Consider the following 22,998-nt stretch of genomic DNA (forward strand, 5'->3'; position numbering starts at 1 on the left):
GAGCCAACACTTCCTACAGTAACTGCAGAAGCACCAGTACAATGATATTCAAACCCTGCAGTAACTGCAGAAGCATCAGTAAATAGTCCAAATGCTGAAGGAACATTTGACAGTTTCAGCTGGACTCCCTCTACCTCACTGGGGAATTAACTGATCCCAGTCAGCTTAGCTCAGCTCTGTATTTCCCTGTTCCTCTGCAAACTCTTCTGAATCCTCTTCAGCCATAATATTCTTTCAGCACACTCTTCTCCTCCAAAATGTCATGGAACGACACAGCCATCAGAAGTTGCGTACACATGGTGCTGGAAGGATGACCTCTCCTGTAAAGGAGAGGCCAACTGCATCTTTGTATGGTGCTGCTGCAAGTTCTCACTGAAGGTGGAATGCTGTTATGACAGTGACACTGTGCTCATGTTGCATTACTAAAAGCACACTTGGAAGCATCTCAGCAGGAACCAGACCAGAGGCATGCTACCACCCAACTACACAGAAAAAGCAGATCCATCTGTAATGTGATTATTTTAATACTAACACAGAATCCATTAAGAATTTGTGTTCCATTAAGGAACACAGAACATTGCACCTATGCACTGGTAAGTTCTTCAACTGAGAACAGGATCTTACTGAAGAATGTTTGGAGCAGCCACATCCCATTTTCCTTTTCAGAATCTGCTTTCATAAGTCACGGTGCCTCAACAGTTGCAGCTTTATCAGTAGTCCCATGTAAGTGCTCTATCTAAGAGCTTTTCCTTAGCTCTGCAGTCATACTTCGTTTCACACTGAAACTTGGCATGAAGCTCAGGCTCCTGACCCATAGCGAGAAGTTAAACAACACTGCTCGTTTGTTTTTAAAAGGGTTAGGAAGTCTCCAGTTTTGGGTTCTTCAGTGTTCGGTCTGGAGGGAAGTAAATATACACAGTACCAACTCAGGAACATTCAGTATTCAACCCCAGTGTGCAAAGAACAGGGGTTAATCAGAGATCTGTCAAATATGTACTTTGTAAACTGCTCTTATTATGGTTTATTACATGAGGTCACATCCACAAAAAAAGATTTCTGGTCAAGAGTTCACTACTTATATAATGCTGACTCCCAGATACCTGCAAAAGACAATATCCTTTATCTCATGAGCTAACAAAGAGGAAAATGACTGAAAGATAAAGCAGACTGCCTGAAAATAATCAACCTGCAAAAGACAATCTTATTCCCACACGGAATGTTAGTAGAAAAGACACAAAGACAAAAATATTTTGATTTTATTTTTATGCCTTTTATCACAACTGATTCCAACAGTAACATCACGACTGAGACAGTGACAGCTGGTTTTTCTAAACCGTGGAATAGTATGAAATCTGAAGTGGAAAAGTATCGTGTAAGTTGGTAAAGCATAAGCATGCAAAGGAGACTTCTACATCAAATTCATTCCTTAGCAGACCAGCTTTGAAGGAATAAAGAGTACAGTTCCAGCCAACCATCTTCTAATACAAAGTAACATTAAATATATATATATATGTATTTATTTAGCAACTACAGTGTCAGGTCTCGCATCATTTGCTAAGACTGAAAATTCAATCAAATACTTTAAATTGTCAAAAATCCCCCAGTTACAGGAGGTTCTTGTTCACCTCCTAGGTGGGAGTCATGATTCTTTTCTCTTACACAAATTTAGACAACTGTGTTCTCTCTTCAGCCTCCTGGCCATCTGTAGAGATGAGGAGGTGTGTACAGATGTGGGCTCAGAGCAGAACAAGCTACTTGTCTGAGCTCATATTTTTGGCAGTCACCAATTTCACCCTCACCCACCAGAAGCGGAGAAGTTACCAGCTTTGTCTCTCCCCCTACTTTCCCAGTATTTGCCTTTCTTTCTGGCTTTTCTAGAACACTTGTCACCATATTTACCAGAGTACATTTATTACCAGTTTCAAAATAACAGTTTTTGTAACAGAGAAAAGCATTTCAGGCCTTTATAGGTGAAAAATCAGAAAGAAATGGAATTTCGGGGTAAATCAGTGGCAGAATCTGAAGAGAGGCCAAATGCTCCCCTAATCAATACTTTCAGTTTAATCACTAGACCTTTTCCACTGGATCACAGTGTTACCCTGTGCCTGGTATTGAAGACATTACCCACTGGGCTTTTTACTAGTTTCCAGTTTTAGAAGGAATGCTCACAATTATTCCGGGCTTGACTGTGACATAACATCCCCAGTTGCCATGCATAAACGCTGCATTTGAAGCCCAGTGATACACTCTTTAAGGTCATCCAAATGGCACAGCTGATTAATTTAAAGAAACAAATTAAGTCTCAGTATGACTTAAGACTTGGACAGTGTGACCGGGTAACCAAAGAAGTCCTAATCTATTTGTTAAATCCAATTATCTAGACATCAAATCAAGAGATCATGAAACATTAGGACACTGAATAGCTGCTTATCAAATACTTTGAGCTCTCTGAAAAGATGACAGTCACTAAGAATCTATGACATGGAAAAGGTGTTCTTCAAAGCAGAGATGGAGAGAAATCAGTTCTTGGGCATTTATGTTTTGCTCTCATCTTCTGTTGAGTTAAACCAGCTATCAGAGTAAAGGGAAAGAGATTAGGATTGGCAGTGGAACAGGAGAAATCCAATCTAAGTCTCTATACTGTATGCATTTACAAAATAATTCCAGCAGATACCCAGCTCCAAATAGGTTCCCGGGTAGGATTTCTGTCTAGGCTACCTACGGGGGGAGGAACTCCAGTTCTCAGTGTACTTATTGTTCAGGAAAGGAACTACAGAAGCCAAGAACTGAAGCTTTTCTTTCTCTTTGTTTCAGGGTGAGGAGTTATAACTAACTAATGAGCACATTAAGAGAAAAGACCCCTACCTAGGCACAACTTTCATGTCTCTATATAAACAGAAACAAAGAACAAAATTAGGCAGTCAGATTCAGGAATCCATCTCTACAATAAAGTACAATCCAACTTGAAATTTCTTACTAATCTACTCTAAAGTCAGTCCAGGCTTGGCTCTGGGGTGCACAACTACCACAGTATGTGATACTACGGGGCTAAGCACTTCCCAGATTTTTATGGGTACCTTCCAAGGCTCTATTTTCTCTACAAACACTTCATAGTCTTCCGTATCGTTCTCTACAGGCCTTCGTTTCACCTATCTTACTTGGAGCAATATGCTCCCTACTTGTCCCATCATACTACAGCCCCCAGCTTTCCAGTGGCTGTATGTATTCTCCAGTACTTCACTCCCCAACGTCACACCTAGAGCTGTACATCTACAGCTGCCCCTTCCATTAAAGCAAAATACTCAAAAATTGTTGTATTATACATACAGAAATTAAGCAAAGTAGATCAGGGGAAAAGTACTAAGCACACAGAGGGCCAGAGAGCACCCCGTAACCACAGAAAAAGAACAGGTTTCCATATGCAAAGAGCTGCCCCTTCAGCATAGAAATATAAAAAAATCAGAATAAATGACTAATTTTTCTTCTTGTCTTCACACAGGAGAACTGATGTCCTCACCCAGATGCAGCATCAGCCACACACCTATCAGAACATCTCCCAGCATAGCTGGAAAAACCAGCCATGCTGGCTGTGCTTACTGCTACTACCACTCCCCACCAGCTCCGAGCTACACCAGGGCACCACAATCAGGCTTGGATAAGGTAATTACCACCACATAAACAGCTGCTATTTAAATCCAACTCCAAAATCCACTAAATATCAGTGGATCTGAAAGTGCTGACTAACAACAGGTTATTTGTTTCTATGGTTAACAAAAGCATCCACAACCCAATCCCATTCAACTTATCTCCAGCAGGTTACACCACTGGACCCTTTATGATCATGCTACATACTGTAACAGAAGCACAGCACAAGCTTCGCTCTTGCCAGCTGCCTCCCACAGGACAGAGAACTCAAATGCCCTTTTTTTAATACAACCTGTAATTTGTTTTTTAAATGCTCTGATTTGTACAGGCTTAACTGTAGGCTTTAACCCAGACTCCAGGTGATATGTCTACTACAGCCACTCCGTGTTCTGCTAAGCAGGCGGTAAAAAGACCATTTAACTTTGATACCTTCTTTATCCAGGTGTACCACTAGTAATTTTAAGGTCACCACCTATTTCAGCAATAGCAACTAAATTCAGCTGAGTGCAGCATGTGGCTTGTTTCCAACTGAATTTTGTGCCCTGTTTTTACATAGCAAATAGGAGAACATTCAAGAGAGAAAGCATGTTTATGGAAAGGGTTAAACAGGATCTCACTAACAAGGCTTTGGCTGCTACGCCATTAACAACAAACAAAGCCACCCAATACCTTGCAACAAGTAATGATTTTCTTATGCCTCCCCTCCAATATTAACCATGACTTATCACAATACACTGTTACAGAACCCTTTAAAATCTAGAATAAAAAAAAGGTCTATCAATTTCACAGTATCATTGACACTAGGATAAACTGTTTTGTGGCAAAATCTTCCTGGAGGAAATCAGCAGTACTGCATGCCCAGAAAGATGGTGCTCTCAAGCCTTGAGTCTCCTCAGCCTCTACCGTGGCTGTTTTGCCAAAGCTCATTGCTGAAAACACACAACACTTGTTCCAAACCACCTTCAAAGAGCTCATGTGCCTGGGCTTCACCCACACCTGCAGCCTGCTGGTGCTTCTCCAGGAAGGCAGGAACTGCCAGCTGAGAACTAGGATAGGGGCAGATTTTGTTCAGGGTCATAATCAGTCGAATACCCACCTGTAACATCATACCTGTAATACTAAAAATGCTTTAGGGCTCCATTCTTAAATCATTCTGCTAGCACTCGAATTTGCAATATTACAAGTCAAACAAGAAATGGGTTTAGTGAAAGTGCCTCCCCTCCCAAGAATCAGAGGAAATAGCAAAGTGAAGGCCTCTAAAACCAAGATGTTCTTTTCTGCTCCTACTAAGGGACAATTTCTAAAATGCAGCATCCCTTTCTCAACACTGAGTTCATTTACTGTCAAGCCAAATGACAAGTTCTGCTTCAATCATCATCTCACTTCAGCACTAACCACATCAAAGTTTAAGGTCTGAAAATGTTAATCGGTTCTGTTGTCCAAGATTTCTTCAAGTTCTGGGGTATCTCATGGTTACCTACTAGTAAGAGAGCTTCTCCCAGCCAATATTCAAACATTTAATTTTTCAATAAAGTCAATTTAGAGTAAATGCACAAAACCAACAAGCAGCAGCACAATTTAATTTGCTGTGATAGCCAGACACACCCTGATCTTACTTTATTTTTAAGCATGCAATTAAGAGTAATTTAATTCCCTTACGTAGACATTACATGAAAGAGAAACATTATTGTTAGAAGGGCTTTAGTGCTGTTGGTACACAAACCTTAGGACAGATAAATTAGGCCCTAGTAAAACAGCATGTAATTTACATTTTGTTAAGTCAATCACAAGTAGCATCTTGAGGCTCTTAAATAGTGTGCCAAACCACAACATAAGAGAACTAATGCAAAGCAACCCATGTAGTAGGATCACTTGAGTTCCCACAATCCAAGAGATCCCCTAAAATGAGTTTGCAGTTGGATTTCACAGGATTATTCCTCTTTCACATCATAGAATCATAGAAGGGACCTTAAAGCTCATCCAGTTCCAACCCCCTGCCATGGGCAGGGACACCTTCCACTAGAGCGGGTTGCTCCAAGCCCCTGTGTCCAACCTGGCCTTGAACCCTGCCAAGGATGGGGCAGCCACAGCTTCTCTGGGCACCCTGTGCCAGCGCCTCAGCACCCTCATAGAAAGAATCCATTTGCACCTTTAATTTATCAGCATGTTATGAAAATATTTTACTCCAAAAGCTATAAAATTTTGCATAGTTACAGAAAAATCAATGAATTAAAACAAGGACACAGGGTTTATAATCTATGGCCTCCATTACTTGAGAAGCCCATCAGCAAAGGGGCAGGGGCTCAGTAATACAGCAGCCCCACACAGCTGCATGGAAAATCCACACAGTGCATTAGTCCCAGCATTCCTGGTTTTAGCAGCAGAGAAAGAGTGAGAGAGGAGCCCAGTACCATGCTTCACATACCTTTTGGTAACAGCAGAACTGATGACATACCCTGGATCTTTTCTAACACTTCTCCTATACCCAGCACCTTGTCCACATTCCGATACCACACAGGGAATTAACAGAAAGGTCAGTATATGCACTGAGGAGCAAAAGTATGAAGACAACAGACCAGCATGGAACAGGGTCCAAGAATTCTCTGTCCTCTTCCAACCCATGGTGAGAAGGACCAGAAACAGGAGCTAATTCAGCTACAAAATAAAGCCCAGAAAGCCAAAGCACAAGAAGTTGATGCTTACCCACCCGTACCATTCCTAAGACCCCTCTGCATGTTTTTTTTTTCTCAAAAGGACACGAATTAAGGTTTTCAGCAAAGCTAACTAGAAACACTATCCCTCTGTGAGCTGACACAGTGTATGTGCCACTGCTTTCTGTCATCATTGCTCAGTGAAAGGCTTGCACATAAGAAGGAAAAACTACACAAGTGCCAAGAAATGCAGCAGCACAACTGAAAAAATATTGTCTCTGGGCTTGTAGCTTGTATCAATTATCACTTTTAATACAAAATATGAGCTCAAGGCTTCTGTTCCCCTAAATAAGAAGTACAAAGTTTCTGTTTCTCAAATCATGCTGCAAGGACAACCAATGTATTCAAACTGGGATTTCTACAGATGTGTTTGAGACTTGTATTTTTTTGCTATTTGAATCTGTAACCGGTTTTCGTGCTGCTTTAAACAGGAATTTTCCTTTTGATTTCAGCACTGCAGCCTATACAGCAGCAAAGCCATCTTTACTTGCCAATAGTGTTCAGTTTATAGCAAATCCAGGACACCACATCAGCCAAGTGCTCCTCGTGGATATGTTGTCAGAACAGAAAAGTCTTCCCTCCCCCAACCTTGATACAAAGTGAGCTACACAAATCAAAATGCTGTGCTGAAGTCCTCCGTTGGCATTTCCAGATGTACCACGAATCCTAATTCGCCAAGAACTGAAACTGAGACTGGTGAGGTGCAGATCAGACCTCTGCATTCTTACTCAGATGACTGACACATTCCCAGGTACCTTCCTCTCAACCGCCCCAGTGCTCTTCCCAGCCCAGGCTGTAGAAACACACAAACTGCCACCTTTTTTTAACTCTTTCATATTGGTCACTTCTAGGTGTACGTACATCACCACAACCCAGAGCAGGGCTCTGCAAACCTCTTGTGTGTTTTAACAGACACTTCAACAAACATGCTCACAGTGGCTTTTTACACACTCAAAAGCTTGTTAACCAGCCAGGCATTTCCCTCTCTCCTCTTTCCAGCCGTGGATGTGCTCTCCAAAGAGCTCTATTTACATGCCAAGTTACAAAGTTCAACTGCTTCCAAAGCAACGTGGAAAAAAGCGCAGCTTTCACCATTCTACAGTGAGGTTTTTCACAATGTGAAGTGACTTGGATTCCTTTTCCTTAATTTCCAAACAGGATTTCACAGTTCAAACAGGAAAAAAAAATAGTATCTCAGTCCACCCACAGGCCTTTGATGAACACTCACTGAGGGGCTTCAAAAGGAGAGAGCTCTGCAACCTTAAGCATCATGTTACCCATGGAAAAAAAACTGCTTTCAAGTCAGAAACAAGGGTCACCAAAATCTGCACATCCACCAGAGTTTAAACTACTTCTCATGCTTACTCTTTCTTCTCATTTGTGTCCGAACCATTCATTTTGTATGAAATCAACTGTGTTTGAAATTCCTTCTTCCAGGACAAACAATGAGGCTGGGTTTGGTCACTTCTTCAGCAACATTCACAGCAGGTCGCAGCTGGGGCTCTCCCCAGCTCTCCACACACAAGTGTTTCTAGAGAGAAATTAAGTCCTAGATTTCTACCTTGCATTTAGCCTGTCAACTACTTGGAGCAAGAACCGGCACCTCATCAGAACCTTTTTTTGTGGAGAGCCAACAATATTATCAGCAGTTCAGTAATAATGATCAATTTGGATGAACAGCCTTTGCAAATAAACCCCCTTTATAAAAACAGGAGTAGGAGAATTAGCAAGGACTAAGGATTCTACTAGAAATGCCAAAGCAGCACCAGACTCGCACTGTCAATGTCAGCATTCTGAGAAACAGAAAACATTAAACCTCAACTATCAGCAATCCTTACCCACTCTTTTCCCCATCCTCTCCCTCCATTCTATATCATCATGAAGCAGAGGAAAAAGATTGGAAAATTCCAGGGAGAAGAAAATGACACATGCCAAGAACTTCCAGAGGCAAGTCCAACTTCCTAAAAATGACCAGGAATTCAGCAGAAGCTACAGCCAGCTGCCATCTGCTGACACAGATTTCTTCTTCCTCCCTACACTGGCAGGAAATGACTACAACCCAGCTTTTACAAATGTTGGATGGCCCATCTAGGAGATGGAACATTGAAATTCTTGGAAAACACTTTTGCTTTTCAGAGACCATGAGAGATGACCTTGTGCAAACAAAGGAATACAGCAATACAACCTCTATAGAGACACTTTCCAGCCTTCCTCCTTTCCTGGTCCAAAAGCTTAGTTTTCAAGGCCTCCCCTCAAGTACAGACAGCACCATTCCATCCTCTTTCCTTCCTTCCTGCAAACATCAGGCTCTCTCTGCCTCCACTGTTGCTTCCTTTGGGTCTCTCAAAAACTGGTTACCATATTTTTAACAAGAGTGTGTTCTGCGAGCAATCCCTGCTCCTCCATTTCTTCCATGAATGAAGGAATTCATCTTAATTTTCTGTCTTTACCCTAGAAGGCCAGGTTTCGGATGCTCACTAGAACACACAGCTATTTTAATTTAAGTTCAATAGCCCAGCTATTTTAATTGAAGTTAAACTTCCTAGCTATTTTCATTTCAATAGCCCAGCTATTTTAGTTTAAGTTGCACAAACGTTTTTTGGAGCTGGAGATTTGAAATACCTTATGTTCCTGACAGCAAGCACAGAATCACAGGATGGTTCGGGTTGGAAGGGACCTTAAATACCATCTGGTTCCAACTCCCCTGCCACAAGCAGAACACCTTCCACTGCCTACATAGGTTTTCCTTTACTTTAACAACACTTAGAATTCCTAAGTTTTCAGGACAAAGTATGATAAAACTTGTTAAAAATGTTAACAAACAGCTAAAGAGAAACCCCAATTCAGACACATCCAGGACCCCCCATTGATAAGTTTCTGTACTGCTGTGTTCTGTGGGAGCTGCTTGGAGCAGGACATTTTCTTCTTACTTCCTGTAAACCACATGGCACCATTTTCAGAGCCACCTAAATAAATAATAAGACGTTTAGCTAGATAATGCATATTCTTGCTTCGATTCAAACCTTGTGTTTCGCTCTCCTCAGCAGCCTGCCTGTGACTCCACGGTTACTCAAGTTCTCACCTCCACAAAAACCAGTGGGTTAACGATTAACAAACCCCAGCGCAACGCGAACTCACGAGGAAGGAGACAACCGGCACCGAGCCGCAGCCAGAGACCCCGCACAGGTACCGGAGCCACGGCTCCTGCCGCGAACTTCGTGCCCCCTCGCAGCACACGGCCACGGTGAGAGGGGCCCGCGGGCTGTCAGAGACGTAGCTGAACCCCCCCCCCCCGCCCCAAATCAGCGCACACCGGGGCCAGTCCCGGTCCCCGGCCCCCGCCCCGCGGCACCGACCGCCCGCGGCTCCGCCCCCCGCGCCCAGGTACGCGCCGCGCAGCCGGCGGAAGGGCGGGCGGCGGCCGCACGCGCGCACAGAGCCCCCCATCTTCTCACACCCCCCCACCCCCGGTGCTCCGCGGCCCCTCCGGGAGCCGAGACCCCCGCAACCGCCACCGCGCGCCGCCCCCCAGGCAGCGCCTCCCCTCCCCCCCGTGTCCTGCCCTTGCCTCCTGCCCGCAGTGCCCGGTGCAGTGGGAGGAGCGGCGACCGCCTCCCCTCGGGGACGCCGCACCGAGCCCTTCCCCGCTCCCCACCCCGCCGCTCGCCCGCCTCACCCCGCCCGCCGCCGGCTCCAGCGCTGCCTCCGGCGCGGCCCCGTCCCGGCTCCGCGGCCCCGTCCTGGCTCCTCCGGCTCCGCAGCGGCGAGCGGGGCTCGGGCACGTGACAGCGCCCCGCGCCCCCATAGGCTGGGGCTGCCGGGCAACGTGGGCCCGCCCCCTCCCTGCACCTGAGAGAGAGCCTTACGCCAACTGCGTAGGGTGGATGCCTGCCCGCCGCGCCAATTCCGTAGCTGCGCGGAACCGGCCGTTTCCTCCCTTCTTGCGGCAGGCCAGCGCAGCCTTACGGAATTGACGTAAAGCTGCGTGGATCATCCCGTCCGGTTTCCTACCTGGGGCCGCTACTCCTTACGTTAACTGCGTAATCCCACCCGCCGCTCGCGGTCGAGGGCTCGCGGCAGTTCAGAGAGCTCTCGCTGTTACGCGGGTTAGGAGCGGCTAAGCTTGCTCCTAGGAACGTCACTTGCGTAAAGCCCCTCAAAGAGGTTGGTGTTTCTTACGAATTTTCCGTAATGTCGTCAACGCGGGCGCTGCACCTGAGAGGGCTCCCGTTGCGCAAAAGTCGTAGGTGCTAGCGTGTCGGGCGCCGAGTGCGTAAGCGGCGCGGTAGGGCTGAGGGGCGGCAGGGCCTGGCGGCGCGGCGGGAAGCAGGTGTGTGTCTGTGGGGAGGACCCGCCGCCCCGGGGCACGTCGACGGACCCTGTTCGTGTGCTTTCACCCACACCCAGCCCCTTTGGCAGGTATCCAGGGCCGGGAGTGCAAACGCTCACCAGAAGCAGACCCGTCCCCGCCGGCCGAAGGAGCGGGACTGGGCCTGGGGTGCATCCCCCGGGCCCGGCGGAGGGATTGGGCAAAGCTGAGGTGAGGCGAGGCCTGAGCACCCCTTACCCAGACAGGGTACGTCCCTGATGGTTTTTATATCCCATTGCATAATGCAGAGCGGTGCGGAAAGAGAGCAGTCTCCTAAATTGAGCTGAGGAGTAGCGTTTCCATGCGAGTAGCTGTTCTCTGCATGGAATCCTCAGTGGTTGGCTGAGGACATTAAAATCGAGGCAGCTTTGTGGTGTGTTTAGGTGCGTTGTGCTGCACAAGGAATACAGTTTTCGATGTTCTCCATCTTCTAGAAAGCGAGACAAAAGAGTTCCAGTTAGCTTTTAGCTGTATTAATTGTTCCTAATCCCAGACATGTGGCTGTTCTAGAGCAGATGGGCACTGCGGTGAAGTGAGCTTCGGGTCCTGTTGTTCACCAGACTCTTCAGAGAAGTGCTAGTGAGCCAAAACCTTTAGGTATGAGGAGAGTGGGTTAAACCCTAAACCCGGTGGGTTTTTCTGGCTTTGCATGCGTGTTCCATAGAAACTTTGTGGTTTTGCATCAGCATTCAGGTGGCTGGTATCTTCGCATGAGTGCTTCAAAATGTCTGCCAGGTTTTCTTGGTTAAATGCCTTTCAACATAGAAATCCACGGCACTCATATTTAGTATCGCTTTTTTACACTTTTCAGAAATAATTTTATATAGGCTGTAAAGATGAAAGGCTGTTGGCGGGGCAGCTCTTTGCCAAAGCAAGCAGTACACAACATGCTGTGCTGAAACAGCCTATGAGGGAACATTGGCAAAAGGCAGTAGGATCAGGAGATTTGCAGGACTGAAGTGAAACAGTAACTTTCATTCAAAACTGATTTGCCGCATTAGGTGGAAGTAGAAAACGCATGTGCATTGCTAACTTTACCTGTAATGAGAGGTCCAGCTTGTTGAGATTGAATTTATATTTTGTATACTTCTTTGCAAGCCTCTGGCTAAAGTGTCACCTTACTTTTGAACAGGCAGACATAGCTCTGCTTTCATACCAAACTTTTATCTCGTGGTTAAGGATTGAAGGGAGAAACAAATCTGAGGAGTCTCTTACTGCTTTCATGTCTAGAATTGAGAGGTTTCAAAGCAAATGAGTTTAGCGGCATCTCGTGTGTGCCCTTAAAATACTAGCGCAGACCCTAAGAAGGGGTGAAAAGGTAATAGAAAATCAAAGGCTTGTCCAAGGACTTAATGGGAGAACATTTTTATTTGAAACTTTTTACAGCAAAGACTACAAATAGAGCCCAGAGGGAGGCAGCTGGAGGAGACAGTGGGATGGGAAGGGACAGCTGTGAAGGGTAGTGGCTGTGCAGTGAAGCTGGAGATGTAGTAAGGAGAGAAAAATCGGCAAGGGATGGCATCTCAGTGCAGCTCTTGCAGAGGCAGAAGAAAGATATTTTCAGCTGTGGTCTGAGTGAAATTTGGAATTTTTCCGTTGAGTTCTCCCTTGGGCTAATGATTTGCCAAGGGCAAAAACACAGAGGAAAGGGGATTGATGGATTAATTTAGAATACAGGGGATTGGGAGAGCTTTGGCTCTGCAGTACAAGGATATAAATTTAACAAGGAAAAAGAACATCTGAGGTTTGGAAGAAAAAGTTAACATCTGTCTTTAGGCTTCATGGATTAAAAGGGGAGAAAAATTAATTTATGTCTGAGTACACTCAGTGAGAGGTGGAGACTTGAACTGTGCCAAAGGCAACATAGGATTAGAGTTACCTTGATGAAAGTTAAAATAATTAACAATAATTATGCCTTTTCTTGGGACAGAATACTGGCATGGAAAGAATTTTTTTTAATCTCTGACTCTGATGGAAATAATGTTTCCTGCAGACCTTGTCATAGAAATATTGAAGACATTATCAAGTATTCTTGAACGTTACTGGCTTTCCTGAGCTAAGGGCATCATAAAGGCTTGGAGGTGCAGAGAGTAAGTTCAATGAAGCACTTGGCCGGAGGTCACACACAGACAAATAGCATAGTCTCGATTAGAATTCCAAGCCTTGTGCTCATTCTGGTGGGCTGTCCTCATAGTCATGAGCAGAAGGAAATCTAAAGGGTGATGTTATCACTGGAAATACAAAGTATATGTTGGACTTTAGTTTTGGTTTTTTGATTCCAGCAAATCTAAACTTTCTGGGGAAAGTGATTGTGGAAAGGGAGCTCACAGGTAACTTCTGAACGCTGCATGTTGGCTTGTCCCTTTGTATCTCCTGACTGGTCACATTAGGTTAGGATGGTCTGATTTTAAGTTCTATGCAGGCTTTGTGCTGGAGCAAGTGTATATAATGTAATAAGCCCAATTATATGAGAATAGTATACACAGATCTGAAGTGTTGATGCAGAGAAGAGTCGTGGTGACCGAAGCCTTTCAGACTATTATTTCACTGATGTTTACTGACACAATAATTGTAGAATTAGGTTGTGAAAATACCAAACAAACCCACCTGTACCTGGACTGATTTCCTGCTCGTAGATCACATACCTGATTAGACTGTATTTTATAAATATGATGAGGAAATGTTATTACCAGTATTAAATACAAAATAGAGGCAAGTCAAGAGCTAGTGTGTGTGACCAGTATGTGAAAGCAGTTTTCCTGAGAACCAGAAAAAAAGACCTCCCGGTTTAAGCCGGGAGTGAACAAGGCACTGAAATGTGCAGCGAGGCAGCCCTGTGAGATGGTGTACTTGGATGATCTCGCATCAGCTACAACTACTGCGTTAAGGACTAAATGGCTATTAGCTGTAGTAAGGGGGAAAGCCTTAAGTGAGCAAGGATGAAATGTAACCTATCAAATTTCAAGTGTTTGCTATTGCTTACACACAAAAGGGAATGTTTGCGTAGTACCTGAGGGAAGGGGTATTTTAACTCAGAAATCTCTGTTTGAGACATAACATTGTCCAGTGACCCAGTTCTTTACATGTTTCAAATTCTGCCTTTAGACATGTACTAAAGTTAATGGGATTTGTGCAAAGCTGTCTGAGGACAGACTTTGAATTGGATGAAAATAACTCTGTATGAGGCAGGTATTTAAAAATCTTCATAGGAAAAGCTATCTTTACACATGAAATCAGTCTCAAGCTTCACAGGAACTTAATAACAAAAAATTGAAGAATTGGGAAAGGCACTTGTTTGACTTTACATCTTTTTAATCTATAAACCCAAATAATTGCATGTGCTTAACTTTAATTTCAGTGGGACTAATCACACATTCAATGTGGCTGCTTGTCTTCTTTGAAGTTAGGCAGTCTTTGAATACTTTCCACCCAGGAGGCTTGGATTTAGAAGGGGTGATAAGCTAAGGAGGTGACTTGCAAATGTAAAGAATTTTGAAGGAAATCTTGAAGTTCAAAAGAGCAGCTCATCTTTAATGGCAAAAATGAAGTTGGAAACAATTCCATGCAACATAAAACAGTGTCCAGAGCCACTTTTCTGTCTTGCTGTGTTTGCTTGTGTGGAGAGAAGTAAATAGAAAAGGAGGTAAAATACCAAAGTATACAGAAAACAAAATAGAAAGTTATGATGTCATCTGGCTTCTGCATAAAAACCCCAACAACATAGTGGAAAGTAAAAGTTAAAGGGTTATAATATAATCAGTGTAAAACCAGATGTTCAGCAGGTTAACACTGCATTCAGAAAGGGTAACCGTTTCTTAAAACATCTCCTGTCTTTACAGGGTGACTCTGGACTTGTTAAAATCTAGAGTCAACAAAAGTATTTGTGCAAATCTGCATTAAAACAAAAGGCTAAATGTCTGAGTACTCAGTTGCTGGCAGCAGTTTTTGGGTACAGGAAGGGAAATCAGTGGTGAAAACCTGGCGGATTTTAATTGAATCTCTTTCACTGCAGGATGTGGGGAGAAGAATCACAGTGGGGAAAAGTCACACAAGATGGTATCAGTAGAGCAGTCTGCTAGGTGTAACTGTGTGTGGGTCTTAGTCTTCAGAAGGCACAACTCTCAGTACACCTGCTTATGCTGGGACTCATATAACTTAAGCCTTCCCCCCATACTGTTGAGGTTTACTTTAATGTGTACTCTAACATGTCTGGTGTGTAGTGAGGATCTTGCAGAAGGTGATAACCTGAGTCAACATTTCATAGTTCTGAAACGCCATCTCGCTGTTCCTCGAGCATCCTATGTTGTTCCTAGCTGTCAAAATTTACCTTACTTCGTGTATACGTGATCCTAGTTTTTATTGCTTCACTTCATTTCATTGTGTCTTCATTTTTGTTTGCCCCACAGCTACTAGAGGGTTAATCTGCGGCATGATGAAGCAGGATTTTATTCTGGAAAATGCTTGCAAGATCTGCATTCATTTTTTTGAAAAGTGTATCTCAGGCATAAAAAGGAGAGACTCGAGCAGATGCCTATCCAGTGTGGAGGGTACTTAAAAACCTGGATTCTGTGCTGCAAAACAAAAGATGACATACATAAACCTGGCAGGTCTTTGTGTATCTAACCCATTGCTAAGAGTTACACAGTACTTGCTAATATCTGGTGCAATCCTGAATGATAGTTGTTTGACTTCGGGCTGGAGCAAAGGAGATGAAATGGTACTGGAGCAAAATTAGACCCTGAAAGAGGAGGAATCACACCATGAAATGTACCACAGTGCTCTTTAAGTCCCACGGCAGGCTCTGTGGGGTAACATTTCAGAGATCTTTTTAGCGATAGGGATGAGGATCAGCTTGAAAAGCAAGCAAAACTGGAACCAAGTAAGTGGGAAATACTTTCAGATTATGACTAATGCAGTTATTAGAGAGGCTACTGCATGCACTGTGGTGGATTTAGCTTCAAATAAGAACAGAAGTTATGCTATGTGTGATTGATTCCAGGTTGAGTTACAATTTGAAGTGCAATTAGTGACTCATTTGCTACTTTATATCAATTATTAAAGCCAACAAAGGTCTAGGTTAAAAAAAAAAAAGAGTGCACATCTCAATATGTGCTGCTCTACTTGTTAAGCTTCTGTTTTTACTTTTTTGTTTGATGTGTCCTAGCTTTCCTAAGTGTCATGGTACAGAGTGTTCCTTACTGAATTGCTATACACTGTACTGGGACTCGGCACTGCATTCCCTTTGGTATGACCCTCTCACTGTGTCTCTTCCTTACTTTGTTTGGGTAGAACCAGCCCAAGTAGAGTTGTCTATAGTGAACTTGCAGATCATCAGCTTTCTGAACCATTTGTCAACAGAAGTGCTTTAATTCTGTTTTGATGGGTGCTTCTCAGGACACAGTGTAATGTAAGTAGCCTTGGCCATTCTAGCAGCTGAATTGTTTTGTAGACTGTGCTGTCTGCAGTCCACTTGTATTCTCAACCCATCTGGCAACTGCTGAATGTATAATTAAAACTTCCACAGTGGCCATGACAAAACTCATTGCAGTAAACAGTTGTCTTTAAAATGTGAGTGTGCATGTGCAGACATGCTTTCTGCTGAGATTATTTCATTGTTGCATGGGTCCCAGGAGTGTTTATGAGAAATGAAAATATTGTGGTTAATTTAGTGTTTGGTTTTGGTTTAATTTTTCAAAATATGGATTGCGTTGCTGAAATGGTAAAGAAAATGAACTATTCCAAAGGACTGCTCCCGTACTGCTCAGCACTGATGTAGGAGAGGGCACATGGGCACTCCTGTCAGCATGAAGGGAAAAAAGTAGATTTAATTCCTGTCTCAAAGTGTTTCCGCAGGTTGATGGAATTTAACAAACTTGTTGATGGTGTGATGGCAGTCCCTGAAGAAAGGGAAGTGAGACAAGTGGTAGTTACTGACTTCATACCTGCTACCATCACTAACACAGCAGTTGTGGACTGTGGGGAAAAACAGAAGAGACTATGGGAAGGGACCAGGTTCACAGGCTTTCTCAGAGAGGTTTCTCCTGTTGATGTTTTGAGACACACAATGCCAGGCTGCGCAGGAGTATTGATCTGACCCAACAGAGCATCCCTGATGCAATGGGAAGGCCTGGAAACAAATATTGCCAACCTTCAATAAGCATTTAATTTAAAAGTTCTAATAAAGGTGGTGCCCTAAATAGTCAGCTGAGGTCTCCTGATCCTTAAGGTCTCTCCTTTGGGAAATAGGATGTTGATGTATCATCTGGGCTTTAACATTTTTCTTTCCTGTGAATGGAAGTGCTTTTACCTGTTGTGCACATAGGAATGAGGGAATGCAGCTGGTTACAGGGCATCTCTCCCTGTATGGTCTGTGCTGGGAAAGGTGTCAGAAAGAAGGTTCTACAGTCAGGTTGTAGCTGAGCGTATGGGGCTGGCAGTGTCCTGTACAGCTGGTTTCTCATTTTATTTAATGATATCAAGTTCCAAAAACTGAGTGTTGGTCTGCAACTTTCCTCCCTAGAGAAGCCGAGCCTGTATGAACAGATGTCCAAAGAAGGACTGAACTTCACAGAGGTGTTCACAGTTTTCAATCTTGGTACTTTCTGATGTATAAGACTTGTTCCTGTGATCACTTAACATTCACAAGGGTTGTGGTTGAAGGGATCGGAGGCATGGTGAACCAATCTGGCAGTTAGGTGGTTTTTGCATTGTGTGGGTAGGATGTGATGCTTGTTTATCGCCTATCAATATCAGTATTTTCATATCAGTCAGTGGCAAGTGGATAAATATTTGGGGAAATATGTATGTCCTTTCTAGAAAAAAGGTAATACAGTTGTAAGGGTCTGTGCAGGTCTTTATCTAAATATGTTAGGTTTTTTTTCCTTTGAAGTTTAGGATTGAAAACCTGTCATCATTCCAAAGTAGAAACAAGTTGGGTGGCCTTTTTATCACTAATAGGCAGAGCAACTAGGCAGGACTATGTCTCCACTGAAAAGAGGCTCTGTCATACAAGAGGTTTTCCAGGTCAAGATTAAAAGCAAAATATCTCTCATCACATGAGCCTTTGTACTGCACCCATATTTTCTAAATGCTTTTGGCTTATCTTTAATGTTTATGCTGCTATCAAAAATAAACCCAGCTTCCATCTCTGCGGGTGTTGTATTTAACATCCACAGTGAATAGGCCTTTTCATTCCTAAATGCTAATTTTCTTTCTGTTTTCAATTTGTTTCTGGTACAAAAAGTTTTTGTTTTCAGTGGTTTTGGTGTTCAGTTGTGGGGTTTTATTTTCCCCGCTTTGGTTTTTAACTGCATGTTTTCACCTTCCCATATCTGTATTTTTTCGATGGAAGCAATGGCTGAGTGTCTATTGATGACCCTGAAGCCTAGAACTTGAATCAGAGTGTGTGTGTGAGTGCAGCTGGCAGTATAGTCATAAAAATTAAAAAAACTTAAGTGGAGAGCTCTTAGGAATAATAATAATTGTTGGAGAGAAATAAACTGTGTCAAACTGTGGTCTAAAAATTTTGCTATGCTTAGAATTTTGCTTATAATGAAGCAGTTTTATAACTTCATGAAAATTTTTGTGAGATCATGGACAGAATTCAGTGGTATTTGGAAAATGGTCACAAGCTGTACCCTTGGGATCAAATACTGACTTTGCTGAAGCTGGTGTTTTTCCTGAATGCATTGGTACCCAAATCCAGTATTTCAACACGGGGTCAGAGCAGCTTGTGATTCTGGTGCCTGTTTGTCTCTAGACAGCTTCTAGAACAAAGAGATACCATCCAGTACACTGAAAGTTGAATCTGACAAATGGGTGTTGGCAATGTCCCTCTAACCAGAATCATAGCACAAGGCTTACTTTCTGAAATCTGCTTTGTCTCTTCTGTGCTAATGTGCTGTGTTCCATGCGCTGCATAAACTAGGAGTAACCTTTCAGAATTTGAGACTCTGTACTCTGTGTACCCATCATGCTGCTGCTTAACTAGTTTTGTCATATGAAGTGATAAATTGGATCTGGAACAGATACAGGTCATATTCTAGACATTAGGCATATACCCCAAAATTTCATAAACTTTGATATGCCGAGTTATTATCTAAATGTAGACTATTTACTAGCTGGAGGTTTCAGTAAGCTGTGGCTAGTATACAAGTAGTGTGTGCTGCTGAAACTCTGTGAAAGAGTTGGACATCTGTGTCATGTCATATGAGGTATGTAAACTGCAATGCTGACTATCCATTTTGAAGTATATCGGATTTCTCTTTTAAGGGAAAATTGAGCCCAGTCTGTAAAGGTGGTCTCCTGGACAGCGATCTGTTTGGTGGAAGAGAGATCCTTGTGATGCCCATATACCAGGAAAGAATCTTCCAGGCTTTACTTTCCACATGCAAGTCCAAAATGGTCAGATTAGCTCAGTAGTTTCATGAGTTTGTAAGTAGCTGTCATGTAGAGAGTCTTTCAACCAAATACAGTAAGGAAGGTACCAAACTTTATTCTAATAATCCATTTTGAGGAAGCAGATGCGTACACAGATGTGGAAATGTAGCTGTATTTTCTAGAGAGTATATGTTGCATACATTCTCTCATGTTTAGTGTAACATGTCTATGAGGGTAGAAGTGCCTCATTACATGGAATGTTTGTTTCATGTCTTAGATTAGAAGGTTCTCTTCAAATTTTGATCTGAGTTTGCTTGTGTAAGCACTGGCAAGTTGAAGACTGTTGATGTATATTATTTATTTTTTAATTAACTTGCCAAATAATTGTAATTCAGGTGTGTAGCATGCTGTTTTGCATCCTATTATAGATGCTGTGCTGCAGTTCTGCTTCTTATGCTTTGGTGTGCAGCCTGTCATTTATCTCAACAAATAGATGTAAAATTCTATTAAATGCAGGTGTTCATGGAGCTGTGACTTTTTATTTATCCCACTTGCTATTTCATGACCCAAATGATTTCAGCTCTTCTAATTACTTATTTAAGGACTATTGATCTCTCGAGTTTCTTATGGGAGGCCTTACGGAATAGTATATCACACAAATAGCATTATAGTTGCCTGCAAATTAAGGCAAGCAGACAGACTCTTGTAACACTGTAGTAACCAGGCAGGTGGCTTATTTTAGGCTAAGTTCTATGTGAAATATTTATGTACTGATTTAAATACCAAAGAGCTGGAATTCATGCAGTACTGAGAATGCGGCTATATGTCAGTCAGCAGTTGAATCTTCTTAGTGTAAAGCCCCGCAATTGTGTTCTGAAGGCATTCAGCAGTTGGGGCCCTTTGCTAGGAACCACAGAGGGCTGAGTCACTGTCCTTGGCTTTCTATTGGAGTGCTGGTGTAGTCAAGGAGAAAGATAACAAGACTGTGAAATTTAGCACATACAGAAGTGTTGCAGCATAGAGAAGTAACATGTGATCATCATCATGCATTATGTTTCTTGATAACTTTTTCAGGATAGCATTTAAAATGCTCATATTTAAAATAAATATATATGGTTTATCCTGCTCCATGTCCCAAGGAGTTCTGTGTTTTATGTCCTCAGTCAGCTTTTCCTCATAATGCTACATGACCTCTGTCAAGTGTCTAATAAGGTGCTGTGAAATTTTACTGGGACCAAGGGATGGGATGGTCCTGATGACTTGCAGGCAGGTCCTCCTTCCTTGACAAAAGGCAAGTGGCTAATTTGATTTGTTGCTGAGGGTCAGAAAAGGTTACTTTTGATTTATTTTGCATATTCGAGATTCATCTTTACAGGCAGACTTTCCCCAACTTTGATAAGTGATTAAATGGGATATGTGAAGAATATACAATATTTTTAAAGGATAGTTTCCTGTGGGGCACATAAATGGGAAGAGTACTAATGAAAGTTGATAATTTAAACTTTTGAAGCCAGTATGGTGTATTTGTTGTAGATTTAGTGTAATAAGGATTCATTATGTGCAACATTAAAGTGGTTTTAAACTATTGGAAAATTTTAAGTCAGGAAGTCGAAGGAAAAAGGAGATTTTCTTGTTTCCTTTCAGTTCTGCTGCATTGTGCATCTTGCAGTTAGTAATCAACCTGCATATCAGCACTCCCACTGGATAACGATCTTCCAGGCTTATGCTGTTTGTACCCTGAAGCACAGCTGCTCTTCCCAGGGGACGGGCAGGATGCAGTCAGTGCTGCTTCTCTATTCTGTACTCACTAATTGATCTCTGGCTTGGTCACTTCCAGCAAGGTCACAGAATTGGCAGGCACAGAAACAGTGTTTAGTGGAAGATTTAAAGGGGAAGAGTAGAAGTAGCTCACATGAGTTTTGTTTGTTTTTTTTTAATTCACAAATATTTTTGTTTGTTAGATCTTCTGGTTTGCTTCTGCACAAGTCTGAAACTTGGAAGGAACTGGTACGAGAAGTTTGTTCATGGTGACCTGTTCCTTCCGTTTGAGAGTTATGCCCTCTCCTGAGCATTGTTCCATTCTCTCTTTGCAATACTGCTACTGTCTCTATTATAGCAGGGCGTCAGCATTCCAATTGCAGTTCAGAGTCTGTAAAGGCAAAATGATTTCTGATCTTCTCAAATTTCTTTGTTTGCAGAAGACTTTTCATACTGGTTTTGAAAGGCATCCATTTGTGTGTTCTACAGAAGGGCTTGAAATCATCCATGCTACTTTCTCAGAGCTGCCTCTTGATTAATCCAGGCACTGTCATTTGGAAGGTGATGGAAATTTGGGGTTATAAAACTGCAACAAACAAACCTAAGCTGTCAGTATCTGCATGCCATGGTCTGTGTTGCTCATTAAACCCCATGCAAGTAGGCCTGACTGTCTTTGTCATTGTTAACAGTAATGCTGTTTGTACAGTGCTCTGAATGCCGGCGGCTGTGCTCAGCAGGTAGTGGCACAATGAGCACGGCCTCTGCTCCAGGACCACATGCTGCTGATGTGCTGTTCCAGTTGAGCCATTCTAAGAACGTTTACATCCTTTTTTAAAACTATGTAGCATGCTGCATGTGTCTACTCAAGCAAAACCATGTGAGAACTGTAAATAAAAAGATGAGTTAGCAAAGCGTAAGTGCTTAAATATGTGAAAAGCAGAAGAGTCTGCAGGGTTTGAATAAAAATGGTCCAAACTGCATGAATGCAAGACTGGAATACCGAGGGCAGAATTAAGCTGTGCTGCATTGTAAGGGGTTTCATGAATGGTGTGGCAGAGACTGGAAGAGGGATTTGGTTGACCTGCTGAGACTTGTGTGATCTAAAAATACATAGAATGTAATATATAGAATCATAGCCACTGCAGCATTTTTAGGGAATAAAATATGCAGCTTCCTCAGAAGGGGAATGTTAAGCAAGGTCTCATGAAGCAGACGTTCCAAAGTGTTGGATTGTAGAATATTGTTTATTCATGTTGCGAACCAAATTGCAGTAAGTAGCATATGCTGTGTTTATAGTTGCTCTCAATAGTAATTGTATGATCAGCTAGAGACTTAAAGATCAGGCAGGATGTCTTTGGAAAAGGGGTGTAGAAAGAGCCTAATTTGATTATTGGAGCAAATCCATTTTCTATTCATTGTGAGTTGAAGCAAACAGTTTGATGGTTCAGAGCTACTTATGCTCTTTCTTTTAGAAAGAGAGCTGCTGGTGTTTGATGTTTTAACTCTTGTGTGAGACATGATACTACCGAGAGGGATCAGAAAATGAATGTGTTAAATTGTCATAAACCCGTGAGCTAATGAATTGATTTGATATTGTTTATTCTACTAGAACTCAAAGCGATTAATTGAATAAATATTTAAGTTTGAATCTTTAATTCATCTATAAATATGTATAGTAATTAATGAGGAGCAAGAAATAATCTTGAGAGTCACCTTGGGCAGAGAATAAGAATGCATGATGCATTCTTGGGAACCAGAGATGTAATTATGGTATCTAACCTCTGCCACCAAGTGGCAGTTAGATTTCACTGCCTATCGTTGCCCCCATCCGGTGGAGGTCTGGCAGCAAAGCGGCACTCCTAATCAGCAGCCAGCGCTGTCCCTGTGCAAGGGAAGGTCATTGTGCCTGCGGGAAAGACAAAAGCACAAATATTCTTTATGCAAAATTAGACCTGGAGTTTCAGAAGTTTTCCCAGCGCAAAACAGACGTCGGCCTGAATGTGTGACTGTAGCTGAAGTTGACAGCTACGTTCTCTGCTTGAAACTTAACTCTGGGGAGCAGTGCTTAGTATTTTGCCCAGTGCAAGGTACAAACCAAGTCTAAAGAGCAGGAAGGTGGAAGAATGTTTGTTGATG

At 42.8% G+C, this 22,998-nt stretch overlaps 2 protein-coding genes and 1 long non-coding RNA gene across 17 annotated transcripts in view; 2 read left to right on the top strand and 1 right to left on the bottom strand.

The window, feature by feature from the left end:
* Nucleotides 1-9,515, top strand: part of LOC133281465 (uncharacterized) — a 71,598-nt gene extending 62,083 nt beyond the window's left edge. Inside the window, exon 6 of one of the 3 annotated variants that reach the window (XR_009747528.1) lies at nucleotides 9,401-9,515. This is a non-coding gene — a long non-coding RNA (uncharacterized LOC133281465). Of the gene's footprint in view, nucleotides 1-3,499; nucleotides 3,669-9,400 lie in introns of those variants that run through there. The other 2 variants (XR_009747526.1, XR_009747527.1) reach the window with 2 other exon arrangements.
* Nucleotides 1-10,493, bottom strand: part of STRBP (spermatid perinuclear RNA binding protein) — a 60,274-nt gene extending 49,781 nt beyond the window's left edge. For 4 of the 9 annotated variants that reach the window (XM_061477109.1, XM_061477105.1, XM_061477104.1 and 1 more), the window contains exon 1: nucleotides 10,033-10,156. The gene's annotated coding sequence lies outside the window, so the exon portion shown is untranslated. Of the gene's footprint in view, nucleotides 1-9,379; nucleotides 9,496-10,032; nucleotides 10,157-10,367 lie in introns of those variants that run through there. The other 5 variants (XM_061477108.1, XM_061477107.1, XM_061477106.1 and 2 more) reach the window with 4 other exon arrangements.
* The window catches only part of CRB2 (crumbs cell polarity complex component 2), a 64,512-nt gene continuing 51,897 nt past the window's right edge, over nucleotides 10,384-22,998 (top strand). Inside the window, exons 1-2 of one of the 5 annotated variants that reach the window (XM_061477090.1) lie at nucleotides 10,618-10,686; nucleotides 11,160-11,322. The gene's annotated coding sequence lies outside the window, so the exon portion shown is untranslated. Of the gene's footprint in view, nucleotides 10,521-10,576; nucleotides 10,687-10,717; nucleotides 11,033-11,159; nucleotides 11,323-22,998 lie in introns of those variants that run through there. The other 4 variants (XM_061477094.1, XM_061477091.1, XM_061477095.1 and 1 more) reach the window with 4 other exon arrangements.

This window comes from Pezoporus flaviventris, unplaced genomic scaffold (assembly GCF_033815535.1).
Source record: "Pezoporus flaviventris isolate CSIRO_AGI_PZ_B2104156 unplaced genomic scaffold, CSIRO_AGI_Pfla_v1 ptg000097l, whole genome shotgun sequence".
In the NCBI taxonomy this organism is placed as follows: domain Eukaryota; kingdom Metazoa; phylum Chordata; class Aves; order Psittaciformes; family Psittacidae; genus Pezoporus; species Pezoporus flaviventris.